Consider the following 16,584-nt stretch of genomic DNA (forward strand, 5'->3'; position numbering starts at 1 on the left):
TTTAAATGCTTCTTTTTGAGAAGGTAGAACAAATGTGACACCGTAAAACAGATAAGAAGATAGTCCATGGAAAAAATGGCAAAGTCACATATGTGCACAGGGCCAGCCTAAGGAGAATTGCTTTTTTTTTTTTTTAAGGAAAAAAGTGTTGAATAGCTTATTTTAATTATTTTTAAAAGTTAAGTACAGGGGGCTTCCCTGGTGGCGCAGTGATTGAGAGTCCGACTGCCGATGCAGGGGAAACGGGTTCGTGTCCCGGTCTGGGAAGATCCCACATGCCGCGGAGCGGCTGGGCCCGTGAGCCATGGCCGCTGAGCCTGCGCGTCCGGAGCCTGTGCTCCACAGCAGGAGAGGCGACAACAGTGAGAGGCCCGCGTACCGCAAAAAAAAAAAAAAAGAAAAAGTTAAGTACAGGGACTTCCCTGGCGGTCCAGTGGTTAAGACAACACCTTCCAATGCAGGGGGTGTGGGTTCAATCCCTAGTTGGGGAGCTATGGTCCCACATGCCTCACAGCCAAGAAACCAAAACATAAAACAGAAGCAGTATTGTAACAAATTCAGTAAAGACTTAAAAAGTGGTCCACATCAAAAAAAAAAGTTAAGTACAAAAATTTGCTGATGATTTACATATTTAGCACCAATAAAATAATGTGAGATTAGCTGTACTAAAACAGAAGGTTGAGCTACATTCACATTAAGTGACATTATATAGTCTAAATTTATGGAAAACTTCTGAAATGGCTGATAAAAAGTAAGATGGTGAGTGACCTTTGAGCAGAAAAAGACAGAAAGAGAAATGGCCTTTTCTACATCCTATTGTGCCTCTAAGTAAAATGCTTGGTAATCTAGCTACAAAGCAATATGTCATTTGGCTTTAGGCACCTACTGTGATTTACCTTGTGAGGATCAGATTTTGCCATGGAGAGGGTTTGTAAAAGTATCACACATTCCAGTACCATTGGCAACCACAGCTACCAAAAACTACAATTTAAATTGAGGAACCTAATGTCAGATGATAGTATCATTTCCTTGTGGGTGTCTTGGGAAAAGATGGGTAGGAAATGTATAAAAGTGAATACTTTAATACTGAAATAACAATTCATCATTTTGAAAACATAAAATACATTAAAGTTGTTATAGCATCATGCATTAATATTTCACTGTACTATAGACATTGCCTACAATTAAAGTTTTCTGCCCTTTGAAACAAAATCTTGTTTGTGGTATGCATTAATAATATAAAAGATTAAACACTGAAAAGAAATTCAGCCTTTAAAGACAATTTGCTTTGATTTATTCGGTGGGTTCTTCCACAAAGTTAATACAAGTATTTTTGCTTGTTGAATTGGAGTTACAAATTCTTTCAGAGTTACTTAGTATTTCCTGTAATATCAGTATCAAGGAAGGTAAAGCAAATTGACATATTCATTAGGAAATACAGGCACATAATCATAAAACAAGAAAACACAGCGTTTTTATAGACTTTATTTTTTAGAAGTGTTTGAATTTTACAGAAAAATTGAGAAGACAGTATAAAGTGTTTCCATATACACTATACCCATTTCCCTCTATGATGATCCACTTATATTAGTATGTTACATTGTTACAATCAATTAACAAATATTGATACATTATCATTTACTATAGTCCATCCATTAGTCTAGTTCCTTAGTTTTTACCTAATGTCCTTTTTCTATTCCAGGATTTCATCCAAAACATCACATTACCTTTAGTTGCCATGTTTCCTTAGGCTCCTCTTGGGTTTGATAGCTTCTCAGATTTTCCTTGGAGGACCTTGACAATTTTGAGTAGTTAGGGTTTTGTAGGATGCCCACTACTAGAATTTGTTTGATGCATTTTTCATGATCATATTGGGATTATGTGTTTTGGGGAGGAAGACCACAGAGTAGAAGGGTTATTCTGTCAGATCACATCAGGTGTACAAAGTATGAATATGCATTATGAATGCTGAGGTCGACTTTGATCACCAGGCTGAGGTAGTGTTTTTCAGGTTTCTCCATCCTAAGATTACAGTTTTCCCATTTTCATACTGTACTTTTTGGAAGGAAGTCAATATGCTCAGCCCACAATTAAGGAATAGGGAGTTATGCTTAAGATGGAGTACTACATAAACTATTTGGAATTCTATTGCACTGGAGATTTATCTATTCTCCTGCATTTATTTATGTATCCAATTATTTATTTATATCAGAAGAACTCATGGGTTTTTACTTTATACTTTGGGTTATAATCTAATTCTACTTTAGTTACTTTGTTCCTCAAATTGCTCTAGTCCTGACCCTTGTGAACTCTTTTCAGTTGGCTCTTGTGCCACTCTGAGGTATCCCCATCCTGTATTTTTTTTTTTTTTGGAACTTCCTTACTTTCTGACACTATAAGATGGTCTTGTCTATAAATCTTGTATATTTACTGCCCCAGTCCTAGAATCAGCTATTTCTTCAAGGATAACTAGGTCTTTTTAGTGGAGAACGGTATTAGACAGGAGGATCTGGGTGTGGGGTGTGCTAATTGCTGCTCAGATGTCATTGCTTCTAGATCTTCTCAGCTGACAGAGCAAAGAGATAATATGTGTGTACATGACCCATGTATACGCACATATCTATAAGTATCTCTCTACATAACCATGTGTATTAAGGTAATATGAAGCAATGTTAAGCTAAACATGAATGTATATTGATGTTTCCAACTTTAATCTGTTACCACATAGATCATCTTAGCCTCATCTCTTGCTTATCTTTAAATTTCAACTCCAGCAAAACACTTGGCTTTTAGAAGTATGAAAATCAAATTGTAGCAACTTTGGGAAGCCACATCATCTAGCAGAATAATTCTTAAAGGGCAAGGTGTTTATCATCAAATTTTAATTTACAATCAGCAGTAATTTTTAACATCAATAGGCCTCCAGACCTCTGCTTCCAAGAAGATGAAGTAGCCCATTTCTCCCAGGTTCTGCCACTTAAAACTAAAACCCTGAACATAACAAACAAACATAGGAAGACACTGAAAGGTGGAAATGAGAAGGCAGACTTAACTAGGGACTTTGGGACTTGAGTAATAACATGGTGATGAGTCCCCTGTGTTTCCTGTTGCTTCCCATACATCCTGGAGAGGGTATTACAGGAACCAACAGAACAACAGACAGAAAAGCTTCAGAAAAAAACACAAAACCCTGTTCACCCTAGCCAAAGTATGAGGAAAGGGGTTGCTAAAGACAGAAGACCATTTGGGCAATAATATACACACTACTCGAGCCAAGTGCCAGTGGAATATACACAGTACTCGAGCCAAGTGCCAGTGGAATATTGCACCCATCCCCTATGTCCTGTGGTTTCAGTTGGGCCAAGCTAGGATTTGATCTTCCACACCACCCCACTCCTGCCCTCGAGAAGAGGCAGCGCTCTGAAACAACCCACCAGGGTTGTTTCAGTGTGGTCCAGTGGTGAGCTGAGCCTCCACCCCTTTCCATTAGCAAACAGACTTTAAAAGGTGGTGCCTGGGCTTCCCTGGTGGAGCAGTGGTTGAGAATCTACCTGCCAATGCAGAGGACACAGGTTCGAGCCCTGGTCTGGGAAGATGCCACATGCCGCAGCGCAGCTGGGCCCGTGAGCCACAGCTACTGAGCCTGCGCTCCGCAACAAGAGGGGCCACAACAGTGAAAGGCCCGAGCACCACGATGAGGAGTGGCACCCGCTCGCCGCAACTAGAGAAAGCCCTTGCACAGAACTGAAGACCCAACACAGCCAAATAAATAACTAAATTTACTTATTAAAAACAAAAAATAACGTGGTGCCTGACAGGCTTGTTAACACTGGGCTGCCCTCACACAGTCGTGGGGTCCAATGGTGGGACATAGCGTCCATCTCTCCCTGACATCAATAAGAATAGGATGTTACAGGTTGGAGGGAGTAGGCACCCCACTAACCCCCAACACATGATGTCAGTGAGACCCAATGAGGTGCTGAATCCCCATAACCATCCTGAGGCAATAAGACAGAATGAGATGGCACAAGCAGGGCTAGTTGGCAGTTCTCTTCCTCTTACCCTGGTGTCAGTGGGGCCAGCAGGAAGCTGACCCTCTACCCACACCCGGCATCAACAAGAAGGAAAGAAGTGGGAGGAAGGACAGCAAACACTTCACTTCTCCCCTCCCCTGTGTCAAGAAATCTACTGGGGAGATGAACTTCCACTCCTACTAAAAGGCAACACAATGATATTAATGTTCCACTTTTGGGGGGAAGGTGTCAGAAGGGCCAATAGGATAGCTGAACTTCCACTTGATCTGTCTGCAGTGAGACAATGTAAGTGCCCACTTTTGCTGGGGTATCGTCAGTAGGGCCCAATGGAAATCTGTACATTACCTCCCAGTCCTCATACTATGCCTCAAATAGGATGACTTCCTTCTAAAAACTAATAATAAAATTAAATGGGTTACAGAGTCATATAATAACTCACAATGTTTAGAATACAATGGAAAAATACTTATGACACCAAGAACCAGGAAATCACAGAATAAATGAGAAAAGACAATAAACATACACCAACACTGAGATAAAACATCTATTGAAATGATCAGACAAGGATTTTAAATAAGCTGTCACATAAATGCTTCAATTAGCAATTATGTGTTCCTTGACAGAAATGGGAAAAATAGAAAATGTAAACAAAGAACTAGAAGCTATAACAATAAAAACAAGTGAGAACAGTAGAACTGAAAAATACAACAATCAAAAAACTTTGCTCAAAAAAAAAAAACTTTGCTCAAGAGTAGAGTGGAGATTACAAAGCATAGAATCATGAACTTAGAACAGATCAATACAACGTACCAAATGTACAGAGAAAAATAGACTGAGGGGTAAAGATGGGAGAAAGAACAGGATCTCAAGAACCTGTAAACAGTAACAAAAGCACTAACATTCATATCATCAAAGTTCCAGAATGAAAACAGAGAGCATGTAGGACTGACAAAGTATTCAAAGAAATCATGGCTAAAAAGTTCCCAAAATTTTAGAAGACAAAAACACAAATTCAAGAATCTGAACAAACCCAAAGAGGAAAAACGCAAAGATATCCTTGCCAAGACGTGTCATAACTAAACTTCTGAAAAGTAGAGACAAAAAAAATCTCGAAAGTGGACAGGAAGTAACGATGCATTACGTATTCAGAAACACCAGTTCCAATGACAGCATATTTCTTGTCTAAAACTCTGGAGTCAGAAGCACTGACATAACATTTTTCAAGTGCTAAAAGAAAAGAACGCTCAGCCACAAATTCACACGTTTTATATCCACTTTCTTGTTCGACTTACATTAATGGACTACTAACTCATCTTTCTATATCTGGGACTGCCATCACCCTTCTCCAAAAATCTAGTCACACTATTTCCAGAGTGATCTTTCTGAAAATGAAACAAATTTTTCTTATAAAAATACCTGATTGTGTTATGAAACTTTTCTCTCTTCTAAGTTACCAGTTAAAATCCTTCAATGGATTCCCATCTTTCTTGGAGTAAAATCTCACATCCAAACTCTCTTTGTCCTTTTGGGCTGCTGTAAGATTATGGTGCAGGTTGGGTGGCTCATAAACGACAGGCATATTTTTCTCACAGTTCTGGGGGCTGCAAGTGCAAGAATAGGGTGACAGTATGGTCAGATTAGGGCCCTCTTCTGAGTCACAGACTTCTCATTGTAACCTCACATGGCAGAAGAGCTTAGGGAACTCTGTGGGGTCTCTTTTATAAGAGCACTAATACCTTTATCATTTCCCAAAAGCCCCACCTACTACTACTATCACCTCCAGAAATTAAGATTTCAACGTATAAATTTGGAGGGGAACACAAAGACTAGACCATAGCACTTACTATACATACATGGACCATTCAAGGTCTGGCTTCTACCACCCTCTCCATTGTCTTCTTTTCTTACACTCCAGTGAGCACTTTTATTTTATTATTATTATTATTATTTTTTGCGGTATGCGGGCCTCTCCCTGTTGTGGCCTCTCCCGTTGCAGAGCACAGGCTCCGGACGTGCAGGCTCAGCGGCCATGGCTCACGGGCTCAGCCGCTCTGCGGCATGTGGGATCTTCCCAGACCAGGGCACGAACCCGTGTCCCCAGCATCGGCAGGCGGACTCTCAACCACTGCGCCACCAGGGAAGCCCCAGTGACATTTCTTATACTGATTATGAATGGAACTCCTTTCTGGACTGATCCTTAACCATTCATTTTCTGGCAAACATGAATTTATCTTCTCTTTTCCTCAAAAATTCACCCTTCTTTCATGTTACATATCCATTTCAATTGCCTTCTACAGGAAGCCCTACTGATATCCCCCATATACTACTGTCTACAGCATGAATTAAGGTCTTACCATGTCTTCCTATAGCACTCTGTAATAATTTTTACGGTAACTATGGATTTTCTTATTTGAGTGTCACAATACATTGACTTCTAGATGGCACGATAATGATTTTAGTAACAGTAACACTGGTGCCTAGTTTAACCCATGGCATACTTTAGGTGTTCAATAAATGTTTGTTGAATGAGTTAATGAATGAATGAATGGATGGTCAGTTTGAAATCTTAATCATGTTACTTTTCAAAAATCTGTTCAAAAGATACCCACAGTTTTCCAGATGATTAGGGACTTAGGATCTTCAACTTGATTTAATAGAGGAAATTTTTACTCATACATCATGCTTAAATACCTCAAAGTAAAACCATTAACCCAGGAATTTAAGGTTACCATTTGGACTTGCAAGCCATTAATTAATATCTCCTGCCCCCACTGTATTAGATGGTTTCAATGCTCCACTCATATCTCCCCAGCACTCATCATTCCAGTATATGCTGATAGACTCATGCTACCACCTGCAATTATCCACCTTAGGGCAGGCCAGAAATGTACAGGAGTTAATGTATCTGGGTGTAGCTTTCAACCAAGGACAGAGGGAACTGGAAAATAAGTACTTCAAGTTTCTCACCAGTTCTTGGGATAACTCTGAGACATGTTCTATAGAGTTTCACAGAACTCCCCTGAAGTACTGGCAGCAGTTCACTGCAGGAGTAATTGATTCAGTAATGCACCTCTGTTGGCTTCCTTCCATGCCTCCATTCTCAATTTTCACTCCACTTCTGAGTTTTCTGGAAGCACCTCCCAGATGAACAGTTTGCATTCAAATTATTGCCTCAGGTTCTGCTTCTAGGGGAATTCAATTTATAGCCTCCTAACAATCCAATGCTCCTTACAGAGCCATCACTGGTACAAGTACCAAGGCATGGCACATTATGTATCACTCCTCCTAAATCCTAATATTTTTAAACAGATAGGAAAGAGCACGACCTTGAAGAGAAAAATCGTTTATATGAGAATGGCCAATGGATAAAGGGAAGGAGAGACAGTGCCATTTGTTTTCCATTAATGATTGTGTGAAATTTATGGGCAGATGGTCTAACAGGTGTGACTATAATTTGAGGAGCCTGCTCCTTTGGTTACAGAAGACTGCTATTGTTATTATTATGGAAGCACAACCTCATGACTTTATTGCTTCACTTGATGTAGCCTTTTTCTTTACCCTTAAATCTTTCTACATCACTGAATTGCAGCCAATAGATTTATTTTCTCCCTATGGCTCCATCACAAAAAAAGACACACATGTGCACACACATACACACACACACACACAGAGAGTTTTGTGTATGCCAGTGCTAGAAAAGACAAGCTCATGGTGCATGTATGCAATGGATATTGTACATTACAGGTCTCTGTGAAATAGTTTTCTGCAGGTTCGTATGTTTATTTTATGAATAATTAACTTTAGTAAAGTTAATTTCCTGAAGATCTTGATGAAGGCTGAAGGAAGGAAGTAAATTTTAAAGAAAAAGACTTAGAAACTTGCCCTTTTTGCCCTTTCTTTGTGTCTTAATGAACAAAGGATAACTGGGACTTTTTTGAAGTCTTTGCTTGAGTTGAAGACACAAAATGCAACCTGTACTCTTATCATAATATGTTCAGTTTATGAGTACACAAACTTATAATCTGTGAATTTCCCTAAAGTTATTATACCATTTAGAAGATGTTTGCTGGGACGTTTACTTAAAACCAAACAATTGAGTTCTATATGTCCAAATAATTTCCTTCTCTCTTGCTGTCTCCATTTCAGTTTCCTGAGTTTCTGGGAAGGCCTGGTTTCCCCAAAGGAACGATTTCTGGTAGAAGTCTGAAGGTCTGACCCAAGAAAAATAATCCAGTATAGCCAATGAATTGAGGCCAACAAGTTTTCCAATCAGGTAGGAACATTTAATCTCATACATTACAATGACCTTAAGTAAGGTGTGCTGATAGCTGGATATGATTTAACTTCTTGGAAAAAGATGCATATATAACCTGCCCCACAAGGAAGCTGTTCTCAATTCCCTTAGTGGTTGTGGTGTTTATCAGAGAGTGCCTTGGGGGAAGATGAATACAATAACAGTATGATGCTCTTTTTTTTTTCATTTTTAGCTCATTGTTGCCAAGTACACTTGGTGACCTTGGTGCCTGTGGTTTAATCCCAGGAGGTTAGACATGTGAAACAGCACATTAACCCTTTTTAGTATTTTCTCCCAAGACAAATCATTTTTATAGGTTGTCTCCATGGTCTTCTAGTTGCTTATCAAAATTAAGCATCAAGTCTTCTAAGTGAGCAATAGCCCCTGTCAGTGTGAGGAAATCAGCTTGGTTCTTATTGGGGCACATCTTCTTGGACTTGGCACAAAGTGAGTTCACATAGAGAGTTAGAAGGAGGAGAATGGGGCATGCGAAAGGGGAGTTCTCTGTTCTCATTTACCTATGCATGTTGAAACTCCACTAACAGTTTTATTTTCATTAGCAATTTGTGATAAAAACTTAGGGTAGGGCTTCCCTGGTGGCGCAGTGGTTGAGAGTCTGCCTGCCGATGCAGGGGACACGGGTTCGTGCCCCCGTCTGGGAAGATCCCACATACTGCGGGGCGGCTGGGCCCATGAGCCATGGCCACTGATCCTGCGCATCCAGAGCCTGTGCTCCGCAACGGGAGAGGCCACAACAGTGAGAGGCCCGCGTACCGCAAAAAAACTCAAAACTTACGGTAAAGGGAACAATGAAGCTGTCCCACTATATGGCACGACAAAAGATAGTAGTGACATCAAAATCAGGGCCTATCCATCTCATTTGCAGTTATATACTCAGTGTTTAGCATAGCATTTGATCCCTCATCAGTATTCAATAAGAAGATGCGTGTTGAATGACTTAAGGATGAATTAATGAATGAAAAAAGTTAATATGGTAGAAAATGCGTTTTAGCCTTGTATTTTCGTGTGTTGCCTTCTGTATTTCAAAACCCAGAACAGTAACTGACACATAGAATATAAGCAGTAAAATTTGTTGAAAGAATGAATGAGTCCCCACAATTCTAAGAATAATTTTAAGACCAACACAGACCCCATATCTGCCAAGGTCTATGACAGAAGTATCCAGAGAAGAAAGCCTGATCTCAGCTAGTGGTAGAGCTGACAGAATTTATCTAGTTTTAATAATTTACAGCTCATCCCATTACATTTAGGCATAGTGCCTACATGAGCCATACAATTAAATGTTGACTGAAAAAAAATGCACAACCTAAAAGTTGAGAATTATGTTTTATTTGGAGGACATACTGAGGACTTAAGTCAGGAGACAGCCTCTCAGATAGCTCTGAGGGACTGTTCTGAAGAGGTAAGGGAGGGCACAGGATATTTAGGGGTTCTTGTAAAAAAAAAAAAAACTCGGTAGTTGGAACATCAACATCTAGCTCCCCCAAGGTAGACTGCAGTGTGTTCCCCTTCCCTCGGCCTACCCTGGGGCACCCTGAAGGGCCTACGGGTCTGAGTGTGGCCCAGCAAGCCCAGGGGAGCCGGCGGGTCCTCAGAGTTCTTGTCCTGAAACTGGCGCTGACGCGACGGGGCCACGAGTCTCTAGACAGTTACTGCCGTTAAACGAATGCAGAACTGCGACTAAGGCCTCAGGGAACCTGCTTCACGCCTACCCTTCTGGATGCCAAATCAAGACCTTACGTTGAGGCTAGGGCCCCCGTTGAGATTCCTCTTAGCTCTAGAGCAGGGCGGGAAGAGCTCCCACCCAAGACCTGGAAGCACCCTCTTTCTTTCGAGAAAACTCTTTTTTTTCTCAGAGCCATGCCTGCAGGTACTAGAAACACGGCAACAACAGTGTTTTTCAGGTTTTCTCCGGCTGCAAGAATGGAGCTTTCAAAATGGGAAAACCAGGCTTTTCGCTATAGACGCCATGTCTAGATTGACACGCAGCCTAAATACGTGTGTTTTCTAACAAGTAAAAGAGACACAAGCTACCCACTGTGACCTAAACTGAATCAACTTTTTAAAGCAGGGTGTCCTGCGGCTAGCGAACTGCCTCAATGAAGGAATGCCTTCGGTCGGCCGAGGGGCCTGTGTATCTTCCAATATCCGGCAGTGTTACATGAAGAACTGTTCCTTAGTTGAAGTTGTACTGCAAACTGAATTTCCCCTTGAGGTATGGTGACTTCACGTATGAGGTCCGAGGAAGAATTGCCTTCCTCCCCTTTGAAGTCCCAAACCACTCCACCCAACATCTTTGTCTTTATTTGAAAGTGGTATTTAAGGTGAGGATTTCAGCCATTTGGGAGATTTACTGAGTTCTCCTGGGTCTCTTCCATGTATACATATTATTAAATTTTGTTTGATTTTCTCCTGTTAATCTTAATCTGTCTCATGTCAATTAATTCCTAGACTAACCAGAAAAATCTAGAAGGGTACAGGAAACTTTCTTCCTGCCCAACAGGCATTATAGTGCAGGGCACATTGCCTGCCTTTGAAAGCATCTGAACTTCTACACATTGAGAACCCTCTCCTTTCCATGCCCCTTTACCATAGGCATAAAGATTTCTGTGCACATCGAGGCTGAGAAGAACTCCTGAGTCCATCATTGTTTCTCCAGGCAGTCATGAAGACTGTCAGAGAGGAAGAACTTTTCCTCTGCCCTTCTGCAGGCAAATGGAGTAGGGGGTCCCCAAAGAAAAAGAATCAAATATAACTTTTTGACATAAGAGAAGCCATTTTAAGCCTAAATCATTTGTGATCTCAGCCTGGTCATGATGCTTGCTCTTGAACAGATCTCAGTAATTAATGATCTTGTGAAATAAAATTGTCCCTTACCATCTGGTTCTATAAGAATGAAGTCACTAGCCACTGTAGTCTCTGACCTTGACAAAAAAGTAATCACTTGATCTAAAAGAGAACTGGAAATTTTTCTTTGAGCCAAATTTGAGGATTATAACCTGGGAAGAGCATCTCAGAAAACTCTGAAAACTGTTCTGCCCATTAGAAACCCAGGGAGGTGTATAAGTTTTTTTTGAGACAGAGGACTGTACATCAAATGACATTTTATTGAACGTTTACATAATTCAGATCTAAGTGCCATCCTGCTGGTCATGTAACCCCTTACAAGGTCAAGAAGAAATGTTAGCTCTTAAGGAGGGAGTTGTCTTGTTGATGTTAGGAGAATGTTGCTCTTTATGGTTGAGCAAGTGTCCCTGCCTATGGGGGAGGTTTGGTCAATGTATAATGCAGATGCACAGCGCACAGTGTGGAGAGAGAGGAGACCAAAGGGCAGAGAAGAATTTATGTTTAAATTTCTCTTGTCTTGCCATAAAATATAAATTTTGTTTCACAACCTTCAACACACCCCGAATGGAATTCAGGACTGAGATCAGGAATGAGGTGGTCTATGCTCTGAGAAAACCCGGCAGAACAGGCCTTCAGATAGTTCAATATTTTCAGAAGATTTTATGAGCCCAGTTTCTTTTATCTTCTCATATCTAGAAAAGCACTAAAATCATTAATGGAGACATCTGCTCCTTGTGACTAGCAGCCACCATTTCGTGACTAGCAGCAAATTTCTGCCAAAATGTGTCCCTGATTACATGTGTCCCCCTTCACCAAAATCACATACATGCTGACCTTCCCCCTAACTCTTTCGAGCAGTTCCTCAGAGCTATCTGAGAGGCTGTTTCCTTGGCTATAGTCCTCATTTTGCCCCAAATGAAACTTAACTCACAACTCTCAGTTTGTGCTTTTTTTTTTTTTTCAGTTGACAGTTTAAAACTTTCCCAATTTGGCTGTTCAAGGAGCCACCGTTTTGGGAAAATCCCTGCTGTTCTCCTTACTTGCTGCAAGTAATAAACCCTTCCTTCTCCTGCCCTTTGGCTTGGTTGTGTCTTTTGGCTCAACAAAAGAAGTGTTTCAGGTCACAATTTGAGCTGGTCTAAGAATTAAATTGACGTGAGACTGATTAACAGGAGAAAATAAAACAAAAGTTTAATAATATGTATATCTAGGGGTCATTTTTTGCCTAAGCCGTTTTGCAGTCTAAGCCTGGCCAGGATGCTTGCCGTTGAAAGGGTCTCAGTAATTAATGATCTTAAGGGAACAAAATAATGCAGAATCAAAGGACTGTTTTCAGGTCAAAGAAGTAACAATAACAAAGATAATTATAAAGACTCCCAGTTCTCTTTCAATGGTAAAGATTAGCCTGATCAACTAGGAACATAAGGAATGATGATATTGACCTTTTCTGACCCTCATGACTTCAGTCCACTAAAGCTTGGACTCTGTGGACCACCCAAACCCCTTCATGAATATGCATATACCCTTAGCTTAAAAATTCCCCCATTTTGCTGTTCAGGAAGACACTGCTTTGGGAAAGACCCCCGGTGTTCTCTTTACTTGCTGCAAGTAACAAATCCTTTCTTCTCCCAATCTTTGTTTTTGTTGTGCCTTTCAGCTTGACGCCCACCAAGAGGCAAACCCAGGTTTTTGGGTAACATTAGCTCTTTGGCTGGCAATGAAAATGACATAAGGCAGATTAACAAGAGAAAATTAAATTATTATGTGCACATGGGGAATTCACGTAAGTATGAAGAATTCCAAAGACAGCAAGACAAGGTGACATATATATATTCTTGACTAAAGAGAAGTGAAGCTGAGCAGGACCCTGTGGCACTCCTGGGCACTAAAGTCTTTCTGTGTCCCCCATTTCTTGTTTGCAGGGACTAGGCTTCAGCCTCCACAACCTTCCCTGAATTCCAAAGGGTAGGGTCAAATAGTTGCTAATCAGGGAAGCGAGATGCTGCAGAGGCAAGGGAGGAACTGTCAAGAAACAATAGTGCAGCTTTGGGACAAGATCCTGGTTCTGCCTCAAGGGAAACATATAACAATAACTTTGAGCTCTTCTACAGAACTCAAACCCCCAACAAATGGAAGATGTTAACTACTTGATGAAGCATCCTTCATTCTAGAGAGAAGGTCACAGTTTGATAACCTTGAGAAGCATAGAAGCTCATCAGGAGACCACCTGAGGCCAGATTAAAGGATTGCAGGCCCTGAACACACCATAATCCTTATCAGCAACCCTGACCTTGAACCATTGCTATAAAACTCCTCACCAAATCCCCCCAGGTTGGGACACACAGTTTTGAGAGCATTAGCCTGCTGTGTCCCCCTTTGCCTGGCAACGCAATAAACCTATTCTTTTCTACTTCACCCAAACTCTGCCACCGAATTCGATTCCATACCAGTGCACAGAGGCCAAATTTCGGCATCAGAAGGAGGTATGGGTCTGAAATTTCAAGGGGAAGTAAGGTAATTCACAGGGAGTTAAAAAGAGTTAATGTTTGGTAAACAAATGTTTGCTGATCTATCCAAAGACAATGAGACAGAGAGAGAAATTTTTTTTTTTTTTTTTGCGGTACGCGTGACTCTCACTGTTGTGGCCTCTCCCCTTGCGGAGCACAGGTTCTAGACGCACAGGCCCAGCAGCCATGGCTCATGGGTCCAGCCGCTCCGCGGCACGTGGGATCTTCCCGGACCGGGGCACGAACCCGTGTCCCCGGCATCGGCAGGTGGACTCTCAACCACTGCGCTACCAGGGAAGCCCCACAGAGAGGATTTTGATCAAATGGGCTTTTCAATGTTCCTCCTGTTCTACCACACCTAGTATTATACTACATTTATCTCTAGTGATAGCTTCTTCCTGGGACAGGCCTCCTGTTTTAAATTATTTTAGGCAATAAGGGGGAAGTTCAAAGGATTTTCCTGAGTCTTTTGGGCCTTGATTGTTTTCAGCTCAAAATAATCCACATGCCATAGTGGCACATCTTGTGGTGGCCTGCACTTAGACCCATTGGCTCCCACGTGCAAATGAGAACCATGCAATGACTCAGGGAGAGCCCTGAGCACATTATTCAGATAGACACCAACATGATGCAATTTTTCTTCGGTGTGTTCAGTGAGAGAAGCAATACAAGAGGCACTGCCCTTTTACTTTGGGGGAGGTTGAAAGTCCCTTCTTGGAAAGGAAAAATAAGTACTTTTAGAGCATTTAGGAAACCTAAAACCTGTGACTCAATTTTTTTAAGTGCAGAGTTAATTTTACCCAAATGTGTTTTCTTAAAAATTGCAACCAGTCAAGATCAGTATCTTCAAGGGGTGCACCAGTTGTGATATTTGCTGACTTTACACTGTTCTGAAATTGAGGATACCTTCCCTCTACTCAGTTAATGTTTATTTTTTTTAACTTTTAAAACTGTTTTAAGTAGGAGATCTTTTACTGGAGCCTGAGGATTGATAATGTTAACCACTGTGACACTGCTCTGTTACCTCACATCAACCAATCAAAGAATTGTGCAGGAGCTGATCACATACCCTGTGATTCCCCTCTCTCACCTGGTATTTAAAAATGCTTTCATAAAACCCATCAGGAAAGGGGGTTCAGGTATTTTGAGCACTACCTGACCTGAACTCCCTGCCTGGCCCCTGCAATAAACGCTGCATTTTCCTTCGCCATAACCTGGTGTCAGTAGATTTGCTTTACTGCACATGGGAGAGCAGACCCACGTTTTTTCATCAACATATTTATATATATTATTATATATTGTAGGCAGTGGAGATATTTTACTTCTTTCCTATTGTGCTGTTTTATTTTTTAACTGAGTTAACCATGAAAGTCAATTTTTGTTGATAGAGGAGCAAAGGTACAAATTAATTAGCTATAGTTAAAAATTTAACGCCTTCAAAATGCTTGTTATTTATAATGAGGTTTATTTAACAGAATTAGGAAATAATTCTGTATTTAAATGGTTCGATTGTGATTGTGGAACATGAAACTGGTAGTCCACAGGACATATACTAAATTTTCACCCTTAGTGATACTATATTTGTACCATCCATGTCAAACTAAAATGTTGTTTTTCAACAACCTTTAGCAAACATATCTTAGTTTTATTATTCAGAGGGAATATAGGAGCTCAATTTGATATAGGGAACTTGAGCATTCCATCAACATGAATTTGAAGAATACACTAAGAATATCTTCTACATTACATTGGAGTAGTGAATTACTGGTAATTATTTAGGGAATTCTTTTGAAAAATATAGTCACCAGGGGCCAATAATTGAATTCTTTTGAAATATAGAGATAGATATTAATAAGAATGGAAAATCATATTTTCATTTTATATTGCCCATATCTTCATTTTATTTGTAGGTTTTGAAAGTTTGCAAGAGAAAGATATCAGAATTTATACTTCATTCAGCAGAATCCCTTGGACCAAATGATCACACACTCAGAATACATAAGTGGAGACATTACTGACTGTGGCCCAGGAGACAAGGACAAGACCTAGAAAAGACACAGTCAATAATGGAGGGAAAAAAGATTGGAATAGACAGGCATTTCTCTTAATGAAAAATGTTAACAGTAGAATCCTTGAGGGAGAATCTTTGAAAACATTGGATTTCTATAACAATAAAAAATTGAGTCCCAAAGTACAATGAGAAATAACAATAATGAATAAATAGGATAAAGAAATTATATGTTAACTGGCATACATTCCAGGCGATGATCAGGCTCCTGCAGAAACCAGGGCTTTCTGGCCTTTAATTCCCCTTGGGCAGAACTGCAGCGCCCCTGTCCCCAGCCTTCAGCCATCAACTCCAGGACTACAGAGGCAGAGTCCTGGCCCTCAAGTCAGGCTGCCTCACTGACTTGAATGCCCATGGAAAAGGGAACATTGATCCTGACCTGAGACACAGCCCTCAGATGTTTGTAAGCTGGAAAGTCTGCATCAGACTTCCTCCTTGCATCTCTCTAGGGTGAACTAGGGAAAACAAAACGTCACAAAACCCTTTCCCACAGAAGAAGTCTGGGAAAAAACACATGACGATCTTGGCCTTGGTGCCAGGTGAGGCTGATATCACTAGAGCACACCTTCTCCTGGGTTTGGTACCAGAATCCAGGGCCCTGGTGGGAGGACCTGGGCTCTGCCCTGGGTTCCATGGACACAGACAAGCAAGTGTGATCTCAGCAACCTTCAAGGACCCAGATGTGAGAAAGAGGCAATGAAGACACGATGGCTGCTTCAGGGTGGCTTGGTGTCAGCCTAGAACAGCTGGACTTCATAAGGAATAACACACTGTGGAGGGAAATAATAAAGAATTTATAATAGGAACAGAAAA

The sequence above is a fragment of the Mesoplodon mirus genome (assembly GCF_964341445.2).
Source record: "Mesoplodon mirus genome assembly, chromosome: 1".
NCBI lineage: Eukaryota > Metazoa > Chordata > Mammalia > Artiodactyla > Ziphiidae > Mesoplodon > Mesoplodon mirus.